This window comes from Uranotaenia lowii, chromosome 3 (assembly GCF_029784155.1).
Source record: "Uranotaenia lowii strain MFRU-FL chromosome 3, ASM2978415v1, whole genome shotgun sequence".
Taxonomy (NCBI): Eukaryota; Metazoa; Arthropoda; class Insecta; order Diptera; family Culicidae; genus Uranotaenia; species Uranotaenia lowii.
This window is the reverse complement of record NC_073693.1, coordinates 7,384,540-7,406,245: the sequence shown is the minus strand read 5'-3', so window position 1 is coordinate 7,406,245 and position 21,706 is coordinate 7,384,540. Positions and strand designations below refer to the sequence as shown.

General features: G+C 33.8%; 1 protein-coding gene across 3 annotated transcripts in view; it reads left to right on the top strand.

Annotated features, from left to right (window-relative positions):
* The window catches only part of LOC129753419 (arfGAP with SH3 domain, ANK repeat and PH domain-containing protein), an 83,276-nt gene that overhangs the window by 14,612 nt on the left and 46,958 nt on the right, over positions 1 to 21,706 (top strand). The gene's annotated exons all lie outside the window — the stretch shown is intronic.

Below are 21,706 nucleotides of genomic sequence, written 5' to 3'. Positions count from 1 at the left end.
GTAACAAATTTGCAACTATTAATGTATGAAAAAGTGAAAAATCGTATTTTATTTTAATTTTTTTTCTTGATGTACTCATCATTTCCAACTGTAAAAAATGATTTTTTTAGAACAAATAAAAAATCATGAAATGAAGGGTTAATTATGCTAACTATAGCCAGAAATAAAATATTTGGTTTTTCGTTTCCGGTCAAATGATTGAATTCGACGGCTGTTAGCGAACTAAGCATTACTGTGCTCCTAGGGTAAAAACGGTTTTTGTTTACTAGATAGTACCTATTTGACCTAAAATCGACTTGAAACGATTGTTTTATTTTCGTAGAATAGATTTGCATCGGAAAATTTTCAATTTTTTCAATAGTTGTTGTTTTTTGAAGCGTTTAGTGATGGGCGGTAATTGGTGTATAAAAATAGTGTGGGTTCCTAATGACCGGTCACGCAGAATTTCTTTGTTTTTAACGCATGTATTGTGTCAAATATGTAAATTGTAAGAAGCCTTTAGTTTGATTAGGTTAGAAAATGATGTTTTATCGCTGAAACTAAACGCTTACTTGAGGCTGTTTGCCGGGAATCATCATTTTGTCAGTCAACGCACTTTGTAAAAATTTGTACAAAATTTGCGGGAAAAATTTCACAAAATGTATTCTCTCAAGATCCAAAATATGGTTTTGACAGCACGTTACATGGCAAATACTAAAAAGAACAGTTTCCGTGTTGTTAGATAATTTTTTCCTTAAGAAAACATTATCGATACCCGAAAATGTCGAGTGGGCGATAATAGGGCCAGTTGAACACCCCAAAGTTTAAATAATTATTTTGAAAAGCGTACATTTTTCGCATTCCACTAATTTTTTTAATTGAAAGCAGAGCAGTTTTGAGATGTATTGGAAAAGAAAAAAGAATAAAATTCAAACACATTTAACTCTAATCTGCTCTTAAGTTTGGCGGCTTGTAACTTTATTCGAACGCATTCCAATAATACAATTTCTTCGGGGACCCTCAATGAATTCTTGAAATCTTTTATTTTGCATCATTACTGGATTACTGGACGCACCCTAAAATCCTAGGAAAAAAACTCCCTAATCAGACCTTGGGTGTCAATTTGACACTCCTCCCTTAAAACTACTGTATCTCTCTTGTTTATCAATTGATTTTTCATAGTTTTGGATACCTCGTAACATAACTCAAATGTGTTTCTCAGACATTATTCACTTAGAACACTTCAGTTTTCCGTTATTCAATGTCTTAGAAAAAAATCCGAAAACACATGCTTCGGAAAAAAGACTGTAGATCAGCTACGGAATGCTAAAAAAAATTTCACTTAGTGTCCAAGAAACCTCAAGTTAGAAAATATACGTTGCACACGGGGGTAAATTTTTTATTTTTTTTAAGATCATGACCACAAAAAGTGTAAAACAGTGATGTTAAAATTACACTTTTCAATTAATGATCCGTCAAAATTGTTTAAGTTATACCAGATAAATTTTGAAAAAAATATTGGAAGTTGACGGAATTTGGCACATTTTTGCATTAAATCGGTTGGGAAACAAGAGAGATATATTCTGGGACGGATGAGTGTTGATAGATGAACTTTGAAATTTGAATTGGATTTTTTTCAATCTAATCTAATTCAAACTTAGGTATGTAGATCTTAAACGCTGGAACCTAATCTTCAAATTCCAACACATTCAATACGAAATGAAAGCAGGTGTAAAAATGTTATCCTTATGAATGTTTCAGATTTAGTTTTTTCAACTGAATAAATATTATGCCAACTTCTGAAGTGTCTGAAATAATCTGATTAAAATTATAAAAGTCTTAAAGTCTGATTTTTTTCATTTCGAAGATATAACAAAAAAAATAATAAAAAGTCTAAAATAGTGTTTCAAAAAAATGATTTTCAGATTCATATTCGAATTTATGGCATCCTCAAATTAAACGAAGTAGATACATATTTTAAATTAAAATAGGTATTCAGCTATAAAATTTCCTTCAATAAAACCTTGCATTAAGATATTCATCATTCAAATCTAAATTTAGAATTGTTACTTAAGCTTTAACGCACTCTTTGGTACAACAGCTAAGCCGAAAGAAAAAACCGTTAAGCCGAATATCCGGCTCACCGAATAATTGATATTCTATATATTTTGTAAATTCATACAATAACAGATTTATCATTTTTTTCATATGACGTTAAAAGGGTTGCTAGCGACCCGGAATACCGAGAAAAACTTTGGAATATCATCTCATCACCGAGAAAAACCGAGAATTTTTCATTTTTGGAAATTTCCACAAAAATATTTTTAAATTAGTTTCCAAATTAAAGAGTAGTTTTCGGTAGTTTCGATATAGATTTACCTCATAATCGTTCATATTTTCGTTCGAGATATCTTGTTTTTTCACTCTCCGCAAGTGTGCTTCACTTGCAAGCATTATTCAAATGTTTCTAACATTGACAAAATTAATCACAAAACGTTTTGTAATAAAATGATACAATGTTTGTATAATTTTGTCCAGTAATTTCTTATAGATAAGAATACAGAGTATCGAATTTCGGTGTTTCTCGACCTAACCTATCGATTTCTAACCTTTTATGTTCTAGTTTTCGATGTGAAAAGATTCAGTGTTCGATATACACATTTCATGCAAAAAGCAAATATTTTTGCAGCGTGAGACATTTAAGCAGAGTTACATTGTTCTTTCTAGCGAAAGAAATATCTTTTTCGCTAGTTCGCAAGTTTCCTTTGTTGTGTTTTTCGTTTGAATTGGCCTGAGGTACGAAGCCTTATATCGCAAGTGTTTTGTTTTTCATTCTTTTTACGTTAAACTTGTGTTTAAAGTTTCCTGAGCTGGAATATATTTGTTCATTATTGTAGAAATCCTGTCGAAATCTAAGGTCTCTATCCTATCAAATGATTTAAGTTCAGCACTGTCGATTTTCCATTTTTTAACGAATCTTAAGTTCAAATGACTAGGGCACTTCTTTTTTCTATAACATGTGCTTGGATTTGTATTTAAAAGATATAAACATCACTTATAAAATAACTTAATATTTCCCTGCATATTAATGATCTTAAGTTTTGTAAGACAAATCCCGGTTTAAGTTCACAAGATGATTTAATATTATACTTTAATGTATTTTCAACATATTTCTATACAAACTGTATAAATTATTTTTTCCACAATTCTGTACAAATTCTAGAAAACTGGATTTTTATTGTGGCTCAAAAGAACCTTTAAACAGTGAAATTTTAAGATCGTATGAGCCGAACTTGCTCTTGCCGAATTGTTGAAATTGTGGAGCGAAACATTGAAAATATGAATTTCATTGGTTTCGTTCTAAAAATTTATGAAAAGCTGTTCATTTGAAGTGAAAAGACTACGTGTTAAAAGATGTCGAAGTATTTGTCATGTTTTTATATCGGCTAACAAGTTTCAGGAAACAGTTGTGAGAAGTTTAAGGGCTTTACATTAATTTTTTTTCCATGATTTTATATTAAAAGACGAGTATTACAAGTACCAAGAAAATCATCGTTTTAAGTGGGAAAAACTTTGGAATTTTAAAACGAAAAATCGCTAGCAACCCTGTGTTAAATAATTTAAAAAATATCTAAAAGAATTTGCCCATAAATTAAATAAAAAAGTTACAGAGGTTGTATATAAGAAACGACCGAGAAGTTCACGTAGAATTACAATGTCTTTGTGTGTCAATGTGCTTTTCGTCTTAAACTAGCATTCTATAATAAAGTTGGTCGAATTTTTGTTAAAGGAATTTATCTTCAAGAAAAGTCATTCTTCCCTAAGTTGTCATTTGATACCTATTAATGATCTAAAATGACCCATAAAGATAGTATGCAGCATTTTCAACTGCATAACAAAAGTCGAATTAAATATTAGTATAAGCACAAACAAGGCAGATGCCGTCGAAATGATTGCGCCCGGCAGTTATGCAAGTAATGTGATCAACACACGAGCTTTGTATCAAACGCTTGCGAGAAAAGTTTACAACGACTGCTTTGATCTAAACGCTTGACTCAATGCAAAAGCTTTCAAACTGTTTAGCCTCATGCGTCTCGTTGGAATCAGTATCTTGTTTTTATTTCCCTTCAGATCACGTAGCAATCACTAGCTAAAAATGTTGCTTTTACCTAGGATTCCGGAGCAATCGTTGGATCAACTATGTTTTCTTATAATCAAACTTCTAAAAACGGCCCTTTTCAGGGCCAAAATCTTAAAAAGAGAGAGTCTTGACTTTTCTAGTAGCATTCATTGATAAAGAGTGCGAGGGGGGGGTGGTATGGATGGGTCGTTGGTGGTGGTGTGCGATGGTTGGGTGGGTGTTTGTTGTGTGCGATGGTTGGGTGGGTGTTTGTTGTGTGCGATGGTTGGGTGGGTGTTTGTTGTGTGCGATGGTTGAGTGGGTGTTTGTTGTGTGCGATGGGTGAGTGGGTGGTGGTGGTGTGCGATGGGTGGGTGGTAAGGATGGATGGTAATGTTCGATGGGCCAGTAGCATGGTAGGCCGGGTGGTGGTGTGCGATGGGTGAAAAGTATGGGTGAGTGGTGGCGTTCGATAGGTGGGTGGTGAGCGATGGGTGGTGTTGGGAGATTGGTAGGGAGGTGTACGGTGGGTAATGATGGGTAATAGGCTGCGGTGGGCGGGTGATGTTCCATTGGTTGTGACGGGAGGTGTGTGTGGCATGGCGATGGAAGGTGTGTGTGTGAGTGTGTGTGTGTGTGTGTGTGTGTGTGTGTGTGTGTGTGTGTGTGTGTGTGTGTGTGTGTGTGTGTGTGTGTGTGTTGGTGTGGATGGCTAATTGGTGTCGCGGGTGATCTGAGCTATCACTACTTGTTCCTGCCGCTGTTGGCCAGCTCTGCTCTGCTCTGCCCATGTGACAGGTTTGAATTTCTCGGAAAAAATGAAACAAACCGTCAGTCGACCCCTTCTTTTATACCTTTCGTAGGCTGGAAAAAAACAAAACTCAAGAAGGGGCGGGGCGTCCTAGTTTTCTTTCACTTTCGAATAGCCAATCAACGTTGAGCAGGCTTGGTATGTCTTTTAAGAAAGATGTCTTTGAAAGAGGAGTTTTTCGTGACGCGAGATCCGTTCGCGAATTTCAATTTACCCCCCTATAGTGTTGCCGTAAGACGTAATTCTACGTCAAAATTGAGAAAAGTTTAATCTGGTCAGGATGCTCAGATATTGTTAAAAACTTGCTGGATTTTTCCCTGCTTAATTCACATTAAACGCTAAACTCAAATTTCTCTAGACAAGTTCAAGTTTTGGTTTTTCATATGAACAATTTTTAAAAAGTTCAAAGAAATTTTCTTTCGCTTTCCTCTTGCATTTGCCCTATTTATTCTATTATTTCAAACAATTTTTTGAAAAAATCGCCTATAATTGCCCGGCTTTTTTCGCGAAAAAAATATGGTGAATTTCGGAATTGTTTTTTGAATATTTGTCCGAAAAATCAGCTGACAATGGTTTTAAACGGTTATAAGTGTCATTACTTTGGTATTCTTTGCTTAAAAAGTGTGTTTTACTTGAAATCAGTGAAGTGCATTTGTTCAAGTTCCGAGTGTTTGAAAAAATAGGGGCTGGTACAACGCCCTGCGGACGGATTACGAGCTGCTTAGAAGATAACCCATCACAATGGTCTGGATAAGAGCAATCCAATGGATTCACAAGATAAGTCAATTTTATTTCTTTCTTTATTGAATATTCAAAGCATTTAGAAGAATATTAATTATCATTGAGCAGTAAATTTCAAATACACAACTTTTTTTCACCCTCACCTGAAGAAAAATTTCACTCCAATAATTTTATTTCATTATTTGAACTTTTTTGGTACGCAATTTTCAGCCAAAAGCGATACCTTTCAAAGCTCTAATTTTTCAATTCAAGAGGTATACATTTTAAAAATATCTTTGCGGTGTAAATTTGCTAAATCAACTGAGAAGTGTTGAGCTTGTCTTACCTAAGTAAAAGAATCAAATGCAAAAAAGTATGTAAATTTAAACCTCTGATAAATTTGAATGTGACCTCTTTAGAAGTACAGAAGTTTCAGTAGAGAGCTCAGGAGATTGAGAGAAGAAATCTCATGCGACTTTATTCCCTGTCAGGGTGATTTCCATGTTACACTACCTTTTCTCCAAACACTCGGCGTGACGTTCAGCCGAATTTTAAATCTTACAATTGTTTTATTCTAAACGAGGCAAATGTTAGTTACTCGTCAACGAACTATAAACACAGCGAAATAAATTACTCATGAAAAAATCAAGCACCTGTTTATTTTTAAAACAAATATCATTGCATCATTTCCAATTAGTTTCATAACAGTGCCAATCACATTCTTTTTGAATTTTTCAAAAAATAAGATCCTTATAGTAAACACTAGAAGCATAGGGAAATAGGTTTCGAAAATAAGATCTTTACACTTGTCGAATGTGTTTCCTGATAATATCCTTTTTCCCCACATCCGCACCAAAATTGTTTGCTAGGATGCAGAGGTGACCTCGGTCCTAAAGCATAAGTTTGTTTTCTTTCATCCTTTTCTCTTATTTTTTTATCTCTATCTATTGACTACTAGGACGTGGCCGGCGCCGTTATTGATGTATAAAAAGAGAGCATCAGTTTTGTTCATTGAGAATATGCTGTCAATCCCAGACACCATTCTTTTGACCTCTGGACAAAAATGATGGGCTCGGTCAATCACGGAGTAGCAACCATTGGCGATGTGGAATTCGTTCTACTTAGCCACGCCTGCGGTTATGGAATCCGAAATGTTTAAGTATTAATGATGACGGAATAAAGTCGAACACAAAAGTATCAAATCAGTTTCAGTAATAGTTGAAAGTGGCATTTTGGGTTCAATGACTTAAAGTGGATGTGAGTAGTCGATCAAGCTAAGCTAAGCTAAATCGCCTATAATTGCCCGGCTGTGCGTATATGGTAGAAAGTATGATATGCCTAAGGTTCTGTATAACAACTTTTTTGGAGATATTTTGCTCAAATTCGACATTATAATTCGATATAAAACAAGATTTCTGCAAAAAAACAAGAAATTATTGGCACCTGTTTCAATATGTTTTGTCCCAGATTTCAAGTGATCTGATATCCCTTCAGTACGTTAAAATTTTGAAAGTCATCCAATCTTTCAATAGAGCGAACTAAAATGAAATTAACTCTTGAAATCTTAGAAAGACGGGAGACCCATACCCATACATAGCATAGAAGATCTTAAACATAAAACATCTGATATGAAAAATATAATTGAACATACTAAATTATTCTAGCTTGAAATCAAAATCACAAACATCAATAAAAATCGAAACAACACCGAGTAGATAGCTGTTCTAATCTTTTTCTGAAATAGTTTATTAAATTAACAAAGTCCTTAACATGCCAAAAATGTCTTTCTCATTTTGTTAACATTGACACAGAGCCAATCCTCAACCAAAAACTATCAGTTACCGCTTTGAATAAAAATTCAATATACCACACCACTTTCGTTCAGAAAACGGAATGAAAATTTTCACAAATTTGCACATTGTAAGAAATGTGAACCATGTATGTGAATTCAGATAACAAGTTCTTGAATAGGATAATGGCATTCAGTAGTCAAAAGACTTTTATGCAAACAATCCAATTTTTTAAATTTTTTTTCTCAATATTATTACCATACTCAAATTTCGCTAATCGAGTGCTTTATGAATTTTTGATTCTGTATGCTGAATGTACCACCACCGTCAATCGACAGACTTTTGGGTCATGTTCTTCAAGGTTCATGGCCTAGGTTCAGGTGGTGCATCTCAAGCCGAAGGCAAATTGTGTTATTATGGCTCAAATTTTCTTTCAACGGACGCCCACTCGGTTCCACAGAAGCGCTGCTTTCCCTAATCCTCTTCCGCCGTCTTGTCGCTGGAAAACTGCATGAATAAAAGTGCATTCAGTTGTTTCTCCTTGGTTGACGTGCTTTTTTTTCTTCTTCTTTTCATTCTTCAGAAGGAAGCATAGAAAATAAGGTTGAGTCCTTTCCTATTCATTCCGCAGTGGCGATGTCTTTCTACGCCAACCGGCTTCATCATTCCCCTTTTTTGAATGATGGATAGATAGCTAAAGCATATTCGCTCGCTATACAAGGTGCATGAAAGCCAACCCGATGGAATGTCAAAAAACGAGAAACTTGAAGGGAGAGGATTATAGACTGTCTTTTGTTCGACAGGATTTGGATCAAGTTCGAATGCTTTTGAATTTTTTTCAGTTTTCCTAGGTCTAGGTGCATCCTTAACGAAGGTGCTTGGTACAGATAAGTGCCGCAATATTTTGTGCAGTGTCGGATGTAAACTTGTGTGACAATGACCCACATTTGGTACTCTTTTTTTATTTCTTTCATTGCTTATGAGGATTAGTAGGATAAGATACAACATTTCCATTCATTTTTTATCACAAAATATGTTTGACAAAAAAATTCTGTTTTTATTTTTGGTATTTAGATATTGGTTTTACTCCACTACGAGAGATTTGTAAGGTGCCGCATAATCAATGACGACTAACAAATTTTACATCCATCGCACGTTTTGCGTCAGCGCAGTAACCCAAAAAAACAGTTCACTCACTTAAGCCACCGGAAGCGGCTCACATATTCGTAATCAACCACAAAAACTTCCCGCGTGATTCTTGTTTCAATTGCAAAGCACGGAGAAGTTGTACAGATATACTTACATTCGTACTGATGTAGTTAACTACTCACTGGGGCAACACTGGACCTAGTTCATGTATTAGCATACGGCGACGACGACGACGCATGGAGCACAATCATCATCTTACGTATGTACTTACCCGCCATCGCCTGTCGTAAGAGACGTAATCCTCATTTGCAAATCCACTTTCTCAGCCGCGGGGAAATTTATTCCACCCCTTTTTCTGTGGCGGTTTGAGTAAGAAGGTCAAGTCTTTTAGCGCTCGTTGAAGATTTGAGTCAGCTCTGTTGTTGTCATAAATCCTAATCCAGTTAATTACCGAGATTTGGTTCAAAGTTTCGGATTGAGAGTTTTTGGTAAATTCTAACTTAATTTAAAGGAAGACACTAAAATATGCCGTCAGATATTTGCTGTCTATACTAGTCTTTGTAACTTGCGTTGAAGGGGTGGCGAAATCGATTAATCTTTAGGGACCCTCAGCTATACGGACTATTCCCAAATCCAATATGTTGATCCATTACTTATAGTCAAATTAACATACTGTACATAATTTAACTTGAATTTGACAACTCTAAGAACGTCGTAGTAAGTTTTTCCTCTTGTTTCTTGTAAACTCCCTGGGAGCTTCATATTTCATGAATTGACTAAGACCAAGCTTGATAAAGCTGTATTTTAGCAAACACTTTCTAGATTGGTTCAATAGGAAAGGGCTCCTCTAAACTTTAAAAAGGTTGAAAATTAAGGAACGCCTTAACCCTTGTCTTTCTCAAAAAGAACCAATTTAATTTATAAAAGTACTCGTTTTTATTGAGAAAAAAATTAATACAAATACAAAAAATCATTCTACACGTTAATTTGGCTTTGCACTATGTTCATCCACGATATGCGCATCTTTAGTGAAAATAGTATTATTTTCCGGCCTAAGTTTCACACCACTTTTTGTTATGTCGTTAACAACAACCATCTTATCTCATTTTTGTCTTGTTCGATAACTCAAAAACTTTTTTTTTTTTAATTTGTTGAGATAACAGCATTGTTGTTTTGTTTTATTTGGCACATTTTTCTAGAACATTTCTAGCGTAACATTTCAAAAGGGCTAACCTGCCAAATGTAAACAAATCGGGTTAACTGTCATTCCGGATGTACGAGGTTGCACTTTACCTAACTAGTTTTTGCGTGTAGAACCTTGCTGGCGTAACTGTAAACGAAAACAAAAAATAGGCGAAACTCGAAAATCTCTGAAATTTAGTGAAAAAAGTTAAAGTTCTTGATAACCACCGAACATTTAGTGAATATAATGCACATTTTTTTGACTTTGTTGAACAAAAAGAATTCGATTTTTTAAATAGTATTTGATAAAATGTTTCGAAATTTTAAACGCGTTTTCTCATTTCGAGCTAACTGCTAGTTTCGCCCTTATGAAATGTTACGCTAGGTTTGATATTTATAAGACATTCCGGTTTCGAGATATAGTGAAGGAATCAAGTATCCCCAGGGATCGAGTATCTTCATTCTCCCCAACTGTTTGAAGCAATTACATGTTTTGGATACAACTTCAAAAAAATATTCTAAACAATTTCAATGAAACAATAACAATGTAAATTTTAACTATTGAAATATGTAGTTAATATCTTGCAGCCCTGTAGGTCTATGTTATCAATATCGAAGTGTTGCCAAAAATAAAATAAGACAAATAGGTTAAACAATAACATAGGAAAAGAACAAAGCAAACAATTAAGAAAAGTGGGTAAACATTTAGTCAGATTCTAAATTTCAATTACTACATATACTTTTTATGGAAATACATGAAAAGTAAAAGCTTAACTGAAATATTTGTAACTTTATTCGCCTGCATTTAAACGCTTTAAAGTTAAGAAAAGGGTTGTTCTTTAACTCAAAACTATGACAAAAGAAACCCAGTTTTTGCTTCTGCAGTGTTGCTAGAAATATGATGATTTGTTTTTAAACTTTCACTTCTCCCATTAGAAAGTTCCTTTAAAAATTCAGAATATTTGAGGGTTGCCTTAGAGCTATCCGAATGAATGCCAGTATTATAATCATTGATTAGATGAAGTTGTCTAAACCTCCGCTTGGTTTCGCAAAGGAGAGAAAAATACATTTTAACACTCCACTGCTTACGAGCCCATACAGGGAATACAAAACGTTGTGGTAAATCCGTAGCATATATGAACATCGAAAATTTTTAGAGTTATTTTGTGCTATCATCAAACAAACTATTCCTGATGTTAAAAAGTTAATTTTCCTAATTTGTTCATTTTTTATCTGCCGTTTCATACCATAAGTACAGGTACAGGTAGAACACCCGATTTTTTTAACCAAAATAAATGGTGTCCAGTTCACCCAATATGTACTTAAAATCATTCCCATGATCATTGATGTTGTCTAGAATAAACCGAGGGATTGAAATCGAGAGAGAATTCTTTGCATTTGGAATGGTAATGATCAAAATTCCACAACCGCTTCACAAATTGCAACAATTTGCAACACTTTCACTCTCTCTGAGCACTGGTTTCTCTCATTTTATCTTGAACCTAGTAATTTCTCTAAGAAATTGACACAAATTACCACAAATCCAATCATTGGCTGCACAATTTGTGTGATCATTGACGTATTTTCTCCCTTCATCTCAGTCCCCCGGAATAAATAAATACAGAATACCTAAACTTGTCTCATATAAAATTTTATTCTTTCTTATTTGGTTATTGGCATTTCATACCTACCTACCAATCTACTTGATTTTCATCGAAAAGCTTATTAAAATGATGAAAGATAGAATTTTCCACATCATAAATAGACGAAAAACATCAAATGTTTCAAGTGTGGAACGAAATGTCAAAAATAGAGAAGCGTGCCGCGTATCATGGATTTGAGAAACCTTTCAAGCCTGCATTAATGGTTGAGGGTAAAAAATCTCCAGAACAAAAAGTTTTGATTGACCATTATCAAAATGCCTTTCCAATCGAGTAAAGAAAATTATTCTGATTTTAAATTATCGTGATTTTGATTAGTATTTGAACTTATTAAACACCCTGTATATGGTTTCGAAGATGTTTTTGACCAAAATTGGTTAAAGTCCTCTAGATATAAACAAAATAAAATGAAATAGAATAGCTTTTTTTATCAGCTCAATTCCGATTTATAATATAACTATTATAATATATAAAACACAAAAAATGTTTGTAAATCACATATATTTTATTTATTATTAATTTTGGCATAACTTTCTTAGTTAGAGGTCTAGATTCTGATTTCTATCGACCATTTTTTTAATGGTTAAAAAAGTCATTATTAGGGTGACGAATTTAATAACCGTCCATATACATTTTGCAGATTGTCCAAAAAAACTGACCTGTGCAAAATTTCAGCTCAATTGGACTTGATTTAGAGGTGCCTCAACGCGCTTAATGTTTCGTTTTTTTTACACTCAAAAATCACCAAAGGGGGGTCCAAAAAATATAAATTTTAAAATGATGCCAAATGATTTAGAAATGCATGAAACTTTGCAGATCTGGTGTTCTCTCGAAAAAAATATTTATTTCCCAAATCGACTTTCTGAGACTTAACACATTGCGGACCAAATACGAGAATTCTTGTTTTTTCGCTTGACGTTTATGTGCTACTCTTTTAGAAGCATAACTCAGATGATATAAACTTAATAATGAAACTTTGTTCTACAATACATACGGTACATACAACATATACGGTAACCCAAAGTTACAAAATTTATAAAATTTGGTCAAGCGTGTTTTGAGATAGTAAATGCCGAATTATAGTGTTTCTCGGCTTAGGTTTCTACGTGGTCTTTAATGTATTGACCGTTTTTCGGAAAACCGACCATGTCCCAAAAAGTCGATCTTTGGCATTTTTTTTCGAGGTATCATCAGATCTCGAAATTTCATGCATCTTCAAGTCGTTTGACATTAAAATTAAAATTTCAATTTTGCCGAATTTCCTTTGCCCCCCCCCCCCCCCCCTTACGTGATTTTTGAAATTTTGAAGTCGATTTTTGACAATTTTTTTTAATAACAGATACGTTGAGGCACCCCTAAATCAAGTCCAATTGAGCTGAAATTTTGCACGAGTCAGTTTTTTGGCCAATCTACAAAATGTATATGATTGGTTTGCGAAATTCGACATGATCTGTTGGCTGCCACCCTTGTCATTATGAATCATAGTTAAATAAAAACCTAAATTCATTAACCTTAATCTATATATATAAAAATGAATGTTTGTCTGTCTGTCTGTTCCCTATAGACTCGGAAACTACTGAACCGATCATCGTCAAAACTGGCATCTGAGGGTTTTTGAGGCCGGGGATGGTTTCTGTAATAGTCAAAACTCCATCCGACTTAAGGAATGAGAGGCTTCCATACAAAATTTGTAGTTTTTCGAAACAAATTAAAGTCATGACATCCATTTTCTTGAGATTTTTTTTTCCTTTGGGCGGTTTGTTTTTCGTCTCTATGGTCGAGGCGTCGCGGCCAACGTCGCAAAAGGATAGTAACCCAGGCATAGCATACTGATCAGTAGGAATATTTTGGCGCGTATTTCTCAACCAAGCATATTTTCTTTGAGGGGTTTGTTTTTCGTCTCCATGGGCGAGCGAACGTCGTCGCAAGAGGATGGTAACCAAAGCACACTGTTCATTGATTGCTGGAAAATTTAACAATAAGGCGCCTGTTTCTCAAACACGTGGGGCGATATGCAACCTAGATGTGTTTTTTTCTTGCTTATTTGATTTGTACACAGCACGTGGTAATAAATGACGCCTAGATGTGACACGGATTGGTATTTTATTAATCGAATCAAAACCAATTGAAAGATTTGCTAAAAAACTTCCATATTTAGTTCGTGTTAATGTAGGTAGCATTCGTCTTTTCATTCAAGGAACATTAGAACATGTTCAAACGTTCAACTTTTTCTGTTAAAAAAAAAATAAAAATTAGGTTTTCTTCTAGAAATTGTTACTTCGGCCCAAATACACAACTGAAACGAATTTAGAAATAAAAATGGGAGCTTTTTATTTTAAATAATTCTGAAAAAAAACCATTGTACTTTTTGCTTACATACCAATTCAAGTACGTACTTAACATGAAAAGTGTTTTTGTATTACATGGCTGCATAAAAGAGACTTTTAATCCGCTTCGTTTTTGAAAAGCGAGACTTTAGAACCGATATTCAACTGGACGCAAAATTTTTAAAAGAAATTTTTAGTTTACCCTTAAAGTGTTAAAAACAATATTCCTCTCTGTCAACTTACACGGTGGGGCAAGGGCAAACGGCGAACTTTTAAGAAATTCATCTTCAAAATGATTCAATATGTTGGAAAGACCAGAAGGGGTATTCCGAATGTTGAAACTGCAGCGGATATTGAAAATTCTTAAATGTCTTTGTAAATGAAGGTCATTCCCTTTGAACAGCATTCGTTAAAAGTGGAATAACAAACATAAATTTATACTGCAGGAATACTGCAGAGGTATCAGTGAAACTTGATAAAACAAAAAACAGGAATTCGTATTAAATCCATTTTAAAGCCATTACTCTGACACATCTGTAAATAAGCTTTGCATTGACACTTGCCCCAATATGCGGGACAAATGTAAACTTAGAAATTTGTTTTTAACTAAATTTTTGAAAATTTGACTTTCAAAGAAAAAATAAAAAAAACGCTGAGAACTTATTTAGTGATGCAACTGATATTTTTTTTAAATATTTATATGTTTACCGTAGTAAATTAATTAAAAAAAAAGAAATTTGCACTGTATTTAATACATAACTAATTTAATATATTTTTCATTACCATGATAAGTGCTGTTTGGGTATCGAGCCGGTTAAATTTGCCTACCTTCTTCAAGCAGTGGGGGACAAAATTGAAAAAGATGGGAGAGCTCCCATGTAAATTTAAGATAAAGAGCTTCTCAAAGAAGGGACGATATTTAAAAAGGTTTTTTATGGGTACAGAGTACAAATTTCAGATCTTGAAAAACGAGTTTAGAGATCAGTAAATAATATATACCATCTTTAAATTGCTATTCAGAACTGCAGCTGCAGCTCTCATTTCAAAGTTGTTGGTTCTGAAGTATGATGAGGTATGATTTAAAACAATGCTCTCTAAAATCTAAATTTTAATAAATTTTTACAAATTACATTTATTTCCGGAAGGTGTAGCAAAGCACAACGGGTCAGCTAGTCAATCAATAAAACTTATAGCGTTATGGAGATCGTTTTTTTCTACTTAAATTAGGATTCAAAAATACGCCGCTGTTGGATATTTATAAGACGTTTCTTGAAAGATAGATGAATTGATTATGAATCGTGGAACTATGCATTGGCGTTATGATTATGCTTTCCTTTGTTCTATATACTGAAAATGCATTTTCTTATTTTTAGATCCTATTAAAAGTTCAATAACGGACTAAGATTTTTATTCCGGAATTTGAACGAAAGAATCAAGATTACTAAGGTTCCTAGAGCTGGTACACAACTCCGGTTGACCTTGCGAGGCCATCATGGTGGCGGCGGGCAAGCAAGAAATGCGTAACAAATTTCTACCGTTTGTATCGGTATGAAATAATAATAATCTACGCTCTATAAAGGAATGCAAGAAGTAAACGACCTCACCCAGCACTGAGGGCTTTTTTTCCCCCTGTCTGTATATACCGGATCAAAGAGTCTCGAGCATTGATCATTCGTGTTTAGGGCTGTATACATTTTTCTTCACTCCAACATCTCTTATTCTTCTGGGTAATGACAATGCCTTAAAAAGCACAAGTCTGTTGCTGAATGAATGAAGGTGTGGTATTTTCATCTACACCTTGGAAACATTCTTTAAAACTTCCGTGAACTAACATTTGAATTGAAACGGATAAAAATATAAACTTCCAATGTAATGAAACCCTAGTCATGGAAATTCTCTACGTTTCCGACGGCCAGTACAGTAATTATTATAGCGAAAATTCCATTGGTTCATTTTTATCAATTTTCCCCAGATGACTCATGCTGAAAGAATTTTGCAGCTCAATCATTCTCAAAACAAACAACTGACCGATCGCCTCAATTATTGTAACGTATTTCTGATTGCCTCTTTCAGCTTTCTTCCATTCTACTCTTGTATGATTTTTTCTGTAGAATCTGGCGGTTAGCGTAACTCAACTGAAAATGATTCAAGTTCTAGCCTAAACAATAACACAAGAATGCTGTTTTATTATTAATTTTACTGGTAAACTAACTTTTGATCTACCATTCCATATGAATTTTTATCTATTCTAAGATACCCACAAAATTAATTGCTGGCCGTGCTCGAATAATGGTATCACTCGCAGTTGGACTTTTTCCTGGTAACGATAGAAGAACAAATCGATCACCATCTACTGATACAATCTGTGTTCATTGCTGTTTTGTGGGGTTTTTTTTCGTTCTCTTCCTTTCGCAACATTCCACACCATCATCATGGCTTGTGGTAGGCCAATACATTTTTATACGATCAAGAGCACGATGATTGTTTTAGCAAACACTCTAATAACAACCCGCCTGAACGTGCTTTTCCAATTATACCAAACCCAGTAAAGAGACCCGGCTTCCCTTTTACCATAGCCATTCTAAACACAACACAAACCGCCGTTCTCTCATTCTCGGACGGCCAAGCCCAACAGATTTATGACTGACCTCATCCAAAGAAACAAGAATACGTAGTACGTACGTTAACGAAAAACAGCAGAAAATAAAACTGGGATCCGATTTCGAGCTTGTCTAGGCGAAATCAAGAGAGAGGAAAAAAACCTCAATGGATAAGTAAACATTCCCCGAGAACGGCAGTAAAAATATCCGTTCATTCAAATACAAAGATTATCCATCCAAACGGAAGATGTTGCCCTACTGTTGTTTACTTTTTGAGAGGTTGAAGTGGAGTTATTTCGGACCAATATGCGATAATTAGGTAGCAGTCGGCTTCATCATCTTCAACATCCTTGAGCCGGGGTCGCTGTATGGGTTTGCATTTTTCTTAATTATTATTTTTTTAGTTAGTTCATCTCGTTTGGAGCGGTTATTGACCTGAAAGGTAGGTTCATATGGTGGTTAACGATAAAATATGCCATAGGATCGGTTCTCATGATCTGAAAAAAATGTAGATTAACAAAAGATTCGAAAAAAAGCTACCTTCGAAAATTCGTCAAAAATTCTGTGTTTCGTTTAATAAGAATCTAATGCAAATTACTATCTTCTTCAGTGAGCGTTTTCGATTACACTAGTTTACAAAATTAAAAAAAAATCGTGAACTTGATTAACTGACCAACATTTTTGATGTAAAATCGGGCGCTGAATCCGAAAATGAAATTCAAAAAAATCTCAGTAGAACCGTTTTTGAGTTATGCTCCAAATATGAAATTTCGGAAAAATTAAAAAAGTTCTTGTACTTAGATTAAAATATCTCAGACGGCATAACAGTAATTTGAAATCTCTCTTTTGCATATTGAAGGTGAATAAATTTTCTATTGATCATCCAACAATATTGTTGATATTAGTGACTTTATGAGAAAAAAAATTATAAAAAACGCATTTTTTTAGAGAAAATTTTGTTTCAACAAAAGTTTTTGACTCGATAGTAGCATTTAAAAAATCTGATTTTCTTTTGCGCTTAACTGTCAATTTAAAACAAAGATTTCAAGTGGTTATTTATCAAAATCGGTTGAAAATTGATGAAGTTATGGCTACTTTACCATAACTGTAATTTTTGCAGTTTTTAATAATTTAACGAACCGCAGTACACTTATCATAGTATAGGAAGAATGAAACATGATAAATCTCACTCGCTCCAAGTCAAAATTATTTATTAGCTTACCAAAAGGTCACATGCCAAGTTTCAGGAAGATCTGACTTGCTTGAGTCTCAAACCTGAATAAAATTTTGAGGTATTTTGCCCGGAAGGAACGAAAAATACTGGTTTTTCATCAATAACTTTTTTCATCACTAGCTGATTGTTTTTTATGGTTGATTTTCTTAAAGCCTAAGTTGAGACAAATATTTCACCCGAAGACTGTAACTCGATTGGATTTGAAACAGAAAAGTTATTGCGGTTCAAAGGCCGCAAAAGGCCGCAATACGCAATGAGTACTTTTTACGCATTGCGTTTTATACGACAATTCTCGACCAAAATACAATCTTTGAACCGCAATAACTTTTCTGTTTCAAATCCAATCGAGTTACAGTCTTCGGGTGAAATATTTGTCTCAACTTAGGCTTTAAGAAAATCAACCATAAAAAACAATTAGCTAGTGATGAAAAAAGTTATTGAAGTTGTTTATGGAAAGTGAAATATTTAGTAAATTATTGCGTTTGAATATTAATGCTTGATTTTTACTTATGTTCAAAAGCAGGGTCTTTTGCATAGACCAAGAAAAAATTTGTTTAAAATCAGAACTCAACCGGTCACTGATTATTTCTTCACTTAGATTAGAACTTTTGAAATACAATTGAACGTCATTTGCCGAAATGTGAATTTTGCAATTTTTAAAAACATTTGATAAATCATTTATATACATCTTTGAAAATATAGGGACCAGTAAAGAACCTTGGGGTACCCCTGATGTAATTGCCGAGAAAGTATCGTACTGTTTTTAACTGAAAACTGACTGAAATCGATTAGATAAATAAGATCTGATTAAATTGATCGCCGAAGTTAAAAAGTAAAAACAATTTGAATGTTCTAAGCAAAACTATGAAATAAGCAAAGGCTTACACAATCGAAAGCCTTAGAAACGTCTAATAAAATCAGGATTTCAGATTGAGATCAACACTTATGTCATCAAAACACTTTTGGTGCTATGATTTTGGCGATATCCGGATTGAAAGTCACTATCAAGTTCGTTTTCCATCAAGAAATAAACAAGTTTTGTTAATTTCGAAACCGCTGTATCCACTAAATTGCCCTCAGTTTCTTTTCAAAAAGAGAAGTATTGGACCGAAAAGTAGCAGCAAGCAGGAGGATGCAGCCACCCAAAATACAGATTAGACGAAATATATGTTTGAAAAACTGATCAAAATCATGACTGAAGCTTCAACGCGTTGCTTTGGTTCGCTTCCTCTCTTGCGACCAAGCTGCCGAAAACAAATCTGTGTTTTTGAGAAATAAAATTCCGACTTTCTGTGTTTTTACCCAAAAATTCTGTGATGGTTTTCTGTGATGCCATTTTCTTTGATTTCATTAAAAATTCATGATAAATTTAGTCTTTTTTACATTTAAGTTGGGTCAAATTCCGTTAAAATGCCGCAGCCCGTGGCGTAGAGGATAGCCTTCAAGTCTTCTAAGCCAGTGGGTATGAGATCGAATCCCGGTCAAGGCATACATAGTACACTTTCTGTGGGTTGGTGGTTTTAGCATTTGTAAGATGCTATGTCCTATGTCCTGTATGTGTTTGTGTTCGTTTTTTTTTTAAAAATCAATTAAAATTATCAATTTTATCATATTTTTTGAATTCAAAGTAAAAAATCAAAATTTAATACTAACCAAAAAAATTATAATTTCGGAAATCCATTCAAAATTTGAAAAATTCTGTGAAATCTGAGGAAATCTGTGAATTCTCACAATTCTGTGTTCTGTGACACAGAATCTGTGATGAAATTTCTGTGAAAATCTGTGAAATTAGAGATTTTTCTGTGATTTCGGCAACCTGCACATAACTGCTCTCATTTACTTCCCATTGAAAAGGACAAACCTGACATACTAAGCGCTTTAGAAAGCGCAGCAAAGATTATGCCGAGATGTTTTTTTAGCACGACAAGTTGAAAGTGTTAGTTTTTTTTCTCGACTTTGAACCAGGAATTTCGTATTTTACCCCCGTACTTCGTAGATCCAATCGATTTTTTGATACAAATAAACTAAATAATATCTCAATCGGTGAACAAATTCTCATAGCAAGGAATTTTGTAGCCCCAGCATGACATCAACCTTTGATTAATTTTTGATACTTTCAAGTTATGAAACATGTTTGAAGGTTTGATCAGCTCAATCGTGTATTATAATATTTACAACTTCTTTTCAGCTCAATTTTTATGTAGCTGAACGAACTTTAAAGTTGACAAAAAGTTCGCATAAATTGCTAAACAACTTTCAACCAGCTTCAAAAAGCACTTTAATAAGCAGTACAAAAATATGGAAAAAAAAACTTTTTGGCTCTTTTCAACTCCGTTAATATGATTCAAAATAATCAGGCATGTTTGTTAATAACTCACATTTAATCCCTAATCTTGAGTGTCAATATGACAATATTGGAAGTTTGACTTGTAACTTTATTCGGGTGCATTAAAATAAAATGATTCCTTCCCTGAAAGCACAGGAAAAAAAAACTCCCTCATCCTCATCAGACCTTGAGTGTCAATTTTACACTCCTGGTTTAAAAAAGCTATATCTCTCTTGTTTCTTAACCGATTTTTACTAAATTTATAGTTTTGGAAACCTCGTGAAGTAACTCAAATATTATCATATTTTGGTAAAGTATCGCAGCGCTTATATAATTACTAGAATCAATATGCAATTGGCTGTTCGGCGAATATACATTTCAATTTATTGCAGAAATCTTGAGTTTATATACTCAAAATCCAGTGCAAAGTTGTATTTTAGTGCAAGAAAATCTGAAAAAAAACGCAAATTGACAAAAAGTTCAAAAACCAGCTACCTGAAAATTCGGCAATCATTCTGTGTTTTGTATATCGACAATCTAAAAATGCGAAAATATGCCAAATTACGTCAACTTTTCAATACTGTTTTCAAAATTTATCAGGTGTGACATAAACAATTTTTACGGTTTATTATTAAGAAGAACGGTTTTACACACTTTTTTACACTTTTAGTGGTCATGATCTTAAACAATTTAAAAAAAATATATGCTTATGTGCTTCTAACTTCTGCTTTCTTGGACACTAAGTGAAATTATTTTTGAGCATTCCATAGCTGATCTACAGTCTTTTTTTCTGATAAGATAATTTTCTTCAAAACGACTTTTCGGTTCTTAATTTCTACCTTATTCCCACTTCACGTTTTTAAAAAGTTCTTCCGGAACTAAATGTGTTCTTCACATTGTCGTTTCCCAAGTAACGATGTTTTTGTTAATGCAAATATGGGTTGAAGTTCGAAACAAGTAGAATTAAACATTTAAATCTACTTCAAAGTTCCTTCATTGCGAAGTTGCTTTTGAACGCCCGTTGGAGCTAAATGTCTCAAAAATTCAATAAGGAATTATAAATCCAATCTCAAAAACTTAGTACTTTAACCGACAAACTTGGCTGATACTTGTTCCAACAGTTTGGAACAATTAAGAAAGATTTTTCACTATCGATAGAAGTTCGTTAATTAGACTTCAGGTAAATGCCGATGATTTTGCTACTGTCAACAGTTTGCGAAACGGAAGTTCCAAATGATGAGTGTTGCGAAAACGTATATTCAGTTTCTTTTCGTTGCGTTTCTTTTTTTAATTTTTTGTTTGGTTTTAAAGATTCGTTTTTCACTTTAACACTGAATTGTCGGACGAAGAAACATTTTTCAAATTCAATGTATTGTATTAACCAGTTTTTAGTAAGAAAATATTTAAATCTGAGCCATATTTAAAGATAGAACTATCATTTTCCTTGCTCAATCATTTCGTAAAATTTTAGTAGTTTAGCACATTCAACGTTTCCCGGGATTCGGAAATTTCCGATTTTTTTTTATTCCTGGGAATTCCCGGACAGGACACTCTAATTGAGCTGTACAAAAAGACTTGCAATCCTTTGATAGCTACTTGTTGTTCAAAAAATGAGATGTACTTAACAAGTATATTGTTTTTATTCATACCATCTTTTAAGTTCCTAAAAAGTAGAAACCGAAACCAAAACAGTACTTTTAAGCATTTTTTTTTATGTTTTGGATGAACTTGATAAATAATGAATATTATTAATTTTATTGGACCTCGGAATAGCATTTTGAACAGCAAAAAGTTCCACAGAACTTTT